Genomic DNA, 6,000 nt, shown 5'->3' on the forward strand with positions numbered 1-6,000 from the left:
TAAAATTCCCTGCCATTCCGAAAAGGCTTATATTGGACAGAGTATTCATACGGTTGACGAACGATGCGTCGAACATCACACACGTTTGCTCCAGCCTGAAAAAGCTGCTGTAGCTGAACATCGTCTCAATGGAGGGCGCGAATTATTGCTCCGGCTTCCCGTTACTGGCATTGTGTAATTAAGGAAACCATCGAAATACGATTATCCGATGACACTACTAACAGAGATAATTGTTTTCCTTTAAGTAAGATGTGGAATCCTATTTTATTAGAACAACGGCCCGCTTTCCGATCGGCTGCATCTTAATTTGCGATTAATCGCTTTTGTTAATTTCTATCTCCGGTGGCGCCGCAATTCTTCGCTTCGCAGAGAGCAGCCGTTCTGCTTCTCTCACCCGCGCAGCGGCTTGTTCCCGACGTTTAAAGGGGACGCCGTACCTGATGTTACCAGTTCCTGCTTAATTGTGCACCTGCAATCTCGCCTGAAGATGGCGGCCAGTTGGGCCGTCGAAGTACCGTGTCGTGAGGTCGATGAAATTCGACTGCCTACTCGTGGAATCATCATGTAATGCTCTTGTTTACAGAGTGAAAAATGGTCTCTTGTTGGACTTACAAGAGAACGAGACCGGTCAGCAAGTCAAATATATACAACTTACCCGCTATCTAAACTGTTTAATTGAATTAATTTTAGTAAATCTTTATGTCCCGAAAAATAATTTGGAAACACAATCTGACATCGTATATTTAACAGAATATACCCAGGCACGCGCACACGCTTACATAATTTAAGCGCAACGAAAATGATTTTGCATATTTCTGTCCAAACATTAAACGATAAGAGATTCATCAGCAGACTGACTAGGAACTGAGTATTGTATTTGCTTTTTAGTTGCAGCTTTGGCGCCCCCTCCGACATGTAGTCATTGATTCTAAGCATGAAGGAATAATTGAGCCATTAATATCAGCAGGCAATTTATGAATATTATTTTTAGCTAACATCTCAGTAAAGAGCCAAGTGCCTAAGTAGTGTACTGAGAAAGTAGAGCTGTTCCGATCACAGCAGACGTCCACCCACCTTTCTGCATCTGAAACCAAATTTCATCCAAAGACAGGATATTTACTCCCATTGCTTTGCAATTGCAGACTTAATTCAGTAAGTTACCTCTGATGCCTCAAAATGTTCATGGGCTGCGGTTGGGATCAACAAATTACAGCAATATAACGGTGTGGTAGCGTGCCGCTGCGTCGTATACAAATAGCCAAGAAACGACTTAGTTTGAATGGAATATTCATTCAAATAAAAATCTCATTATTGTAAAGCTCTGTTATCAGCAAAATAATGCAGCTGATTTGCAGGCCTTCGTGGATCTTCAGAGTAGTAAATACACTCCTGGAAATGGAAAAAAGAACACATTGACACCGGTGTGTCAGACCCACCATACTTGCTCCGGACACTGCGAGAGGGCTGTACAAGCAATGATCACACGCACGGCACAGCGGACACACCAGGAACCGCGGTGTTGGCCGTCGAATGGCGCTTGCTGCGCAGCATTTGTGCACCGCCGCCGTCAGTGTCAGCCAGTTTGCCGTGGCATACGGAGCTCCATCGCAGTCTTTAACACTGGTAGCATGCCGCGACAGCGTGGACGTGAACCGTATGTGCAGCTGACGGACTTTGAGCGAGGGCGTATAGTGGGCATGCGGGAGGCCGGGTGGACTTAACGCCGAATTGCTCAACACGTGGGGCGTGAGGTCTCCACAGTACATCGATGTTGTCGCCAGTTGTCGGCGGAAGGTGCACGTGCCCGTCGACCTGGGACCGGACCGCAGCGACGCACGGATGCACGCCAAGACCGTAGGATCCTACGCAGTGCCGTAGGGGACCGCACCGCCACTTCCCAGCAAATTAGGGACACTGTTGCTCCTGGGGTATCGGCGAGGACCATTCGCAACCGTCTCCATGAAGCTGGGCTACGGTCCCGCACACCGTTAGGCCGTCTTCCGCTCACGCCCCAACATCGTGCAGCCCGCCTCCAGTGGTGTCGCGACAGGCGTGAATGGAGGAACGAATGGAGACGTGTCGTCTTCAGCGATGAGAGTTGCTTCTGCCTTGGTGCCAATGATGGTCGTATGCGTGTTTGGCGCCGTGCAGGTGAGCGCCACAATCAGGACTGCATACGACCGAGGCACACAGGGCCAACACCCGGCATCATGGTGTGGGGAGCGATCTCCTACACTGGCCGTACACCACTGGTGATCGTCGAGGGGACACTAAATAGTGCACGGTACATCCAAACCGTCATCGAACCGATCGTTCTACCATTCCTAGACCGGCAAGGGAACTTGCTGTTCCAACAGGACAATGCACGTCCGCATGTATCCCGTGCCACCCAACGAGCTCTAGAAGGTGTAAGTCAACTACCCTGGCCAGCAAGATCTCCGGATCTGTCCCCCATTGAGCATGTTTGGGACTGGATGAAGCGTCGTCTCACGCGGTCTGTACGTCCAGCACGAACGCTGGTCCAACTGAGGCGCCAGGTGGAAATGGCATGGCAAGCCGTTCCACAGGACTACATCCAGCATCTCTACGATCGTCTCCATGGGAGAATAGCAGCCTGCATTGCTGCGAAAGGTGGATATACACTGTACTAGTGCCGACATTGTGCATGCTCTGTTGCCTGTGTCTATGTGCCTGTGGTTCTGTCAGTGTGATCATGTGATGTATCTGACCCCAGGAATGTGTCAATAAAGTTTCCCCTTCCTGGGACAATGAATTCACGGTGTTCTTATTTCAATTTCCAGGAGTGTACGAAAGTAAATCTCACAAATGTATTCAGAACAATATGTTCTCAAAACACAACTTTAAAAAAGACAACGGCTATTTGAAAATTTGAAAATTCAGGACGATAACTTTGAATCTAGATCACGAAGGACTGAAGAGATAACATTTGTTGCTGTAGTTACTTTCCGTTCAGTCAAAAATGAGCAACCTGTGAAGTTCCATTTCGACTTGCGGAAGAATATTGCTGCGAACCTGTGCGCGCAGTAATCCCGTATTAAGCTGACAGAAATTTAGAATTATCTCCCGAAATAACCTAACTGGTCGCTTAATATTCGCCACGGCAAGTAACTGAAATGATCTCAACCGATTTCTTCTTCAGTGTGGAAGCTTCGATTCAGCTCGAAAACCAGGTCTCCTAACCCAAATAGAACTAACCTCGACGAGAAATACCTCCAGTATGACAAATGCACATACAAAACAAATACCTACTCGTGGGTTCCTGAGCGCAAAAGCTTCCCATTTGCTAATAGAGAACCTCCCAGAGATGTGTAGATGCCTTATTGGGCATACAAAGAAGTTGCTCAAAGAGTCTATTGCGATTAGTCGAAGCTGGGTATAACAGAAACACATAAACTATAGCAAAAATTATGTCGCGGTCCATGAAAAGGTAGTAGGTAAAATGAAGCTGCCAAATGAATAGGCAACTTTCACGTTGTTTTACTGGGTGGAAAACTTTTTTTTTCAGAATCTCTATCTTATAGTTTCGTTTCTTCTTCTTCTTCTTCTTCTTCTGCTTTTACGGCCTCATTGGACCACTTCAGTCAATCATTTCTGGTCCTCTTCTTTGGTATTTTCCCCTTCCGAGTGGCCCAGTATCTCTTCATTCGTTCCGATGCTTTTCGTCGTTCCTCATCTGTAAATACCCTTTTCATTGTATGTCGTTTGTCAATTTTTGGTTTAAATCTTATTTCTGTGTCCCTCAACTTCTTTAAATTTGGCGTTTTGTTCTGCAAATCATCCAGGGTTATTTCCAGTTCTTCCATATCCTCTCTTATTTCCTTAAGCCATCCTCCTTGTTGTTTCAACTTCCAGAGTTTCTCAATAATTTTCCTTGATAATCTGGTTTCTGGTGTCCTCAGAATGTGACCACAAAAAGAGATCCTTTTCTTTCGTATAGTATCAGTGATGGGCTCCAGTTCTCTGTATACCACTTCATTTGGAACTATCCGCCATTGCCCAGCTTTTTGATATTTCTTATTTATGCATGTTCTAGCAATTCTTCTCTCTACTTTTAAAATTTTGTCAATTCTGTTTTTCTGGGTGACTTTAAAAAGAGTTTCACTTCCGTATGTAACCTCTGGTTGAACCACCGTCTTGTAATGTTTTAATTTTGTTTTAATTGATAGACATTTTTTATTGTACGTAGACCACGTTAGTTTTTGAGCTTTTATCATTTTATTAGTTCTTGCTCGCCATGCAGGTTTCTCGTCCAATTTATGTGTTATAATTTCACCCAGGTATTTAAATTGTTTCACTATTTTAATTTCCCTATTATTCACTGTGATGTGATCTATTACAAGTGGATCCGTTACCATTATTTCAGTCTTTTCAAATGATATTTGGAGTCCTAATTTTTGTGCTATATTTTGTAAGCTTGTTATTTGTTTCGTGGCTTCCTGAATATTATTAGCTAGTAATGCTAGGTCATCAGCAAATCCCAAGCAATTTAGGTTTATTTTATCTTTCTTAGTCCCAATTTTAATATTCATAGGATTTTCCTTGTACCATTCTCTCATTACATATTCAAGAGCACAATTGAATAGCAATGGTGATAAACAATCTCCCTGTCTCAACCCTGTTTTAATCGTAAATGGTTCAGATATTTCTCCTCTAAATTTTACTTTGGATTTGGTGTTTGTTAAGGTTAACTGTATCATTTTTATTAATTTAGGATGAAGTCCTAAATTCCTTAATATTTTCATCATTGAAGATCTATGGATGCAATCATACGCCTTTTTGAAATCTACAAAGGTTATGACTAGTTGTTTTTGCCTTCTTTTGTAGACATCCATAACTAACTTCAGGGTGATTATCTGTTCTGGGCAGCTTCTCCAGGATCTAAATCCTCCTTGATATTCTCCCAGTTCCAGTTCTAGTTGATCTTTACAGCGGTTGTATAGTATTCTTGACATGATCTTATACGTGCAGTCCAAAAGGGAAATTCCTCTATAGTTGTCTGGATTTGATTTTTCTCCTTTCTTATGTAATGGATGTATTATAGCAGTAGTCCAATTTTCTGGTAATTTCTCTTCATTCCAGATTTTTACTATGCATTTGTGTAATGCTATCTTTACTGGTTCTGCTGCATATTTCCAAAGTTCAGCAAACGTTTGATCTTCTCCACTTGCTTTGTAGTTTTTGAGTTCTTTCAAAGCTCTGTAGACCTCATTAATTGTAGGTGGATTTATATTTTCTGCTGGTGTTTTAATTGGGGTTTCTGTGTTTATTTGAAGAAGTTCTGGGGGATCTTCACAATTTAGTAACTTGTTAAATGTTTCTGCTAGAATTTCTGTATTTTTACTATTGCTATGGGCTAGGCTATTATCTTTATCTTTTAACATTAATGTTGGAGGATCATATCTTTGTAATTGTCTGCCAAATATTTTGTAATAGTCTCTTGAGTTTGTTTTTTCACTATTTGTTTCTATCATTAGAAGTATATCTTTTTGGTACTGACGTTTAACTCTCCTTATTATTTTTTGTGTTGTCTTCCTTTGTTTTGTGAGTTCCAAATATGATTTTTCTGTTTTTTCATTTTGATGCCTTAACCAGGCTTGGTGTCGATCCAACACTGCTTCATCACATTCATCGTTCCACCACTGGTGTTTTTTCCTTGGATTTATAGGGGCAACTTGTTCAGCTATTTGTTTCAATTTGGGAATTATTTCTTCCAGATCATCTGTTATTTTTATATCCCTGGTTTGTGCTTCATAATCCTCATTTTGTATCAGTTTATGAGGGTCATAGGTTCTCTTCTTCTTCTGGTGGGATTTTTTCTTTGCTAATGGGGTTAATTTAATTTTAATTTTTATCATGTAATGATCTGATCCGGTATCTGTCCCTCTCAGTACTTTCACATTGTAAATTTCCTTGTGGTAATTCTTATCCATGCAGACATGGTCCAGTTGCCATTCTCCTTTTTTCCAGTCTGGATGTTTC

This window comes from Schistocerca nitens, chromosome 9 (genome assembly GCF_023898315.1).
Source record: "Schistocerca nitens isolate TAMUIC-IGC-003100 chromosome 9, iqSchNite1.1, whole genome shotgun sequence".
NCBI classification, from domain to species: Eukaryota; Metazoa; Arthropoda; class Insecta; order Orthoptera; family Acrididae; genus Schistocerca; species Schistocerca nitens.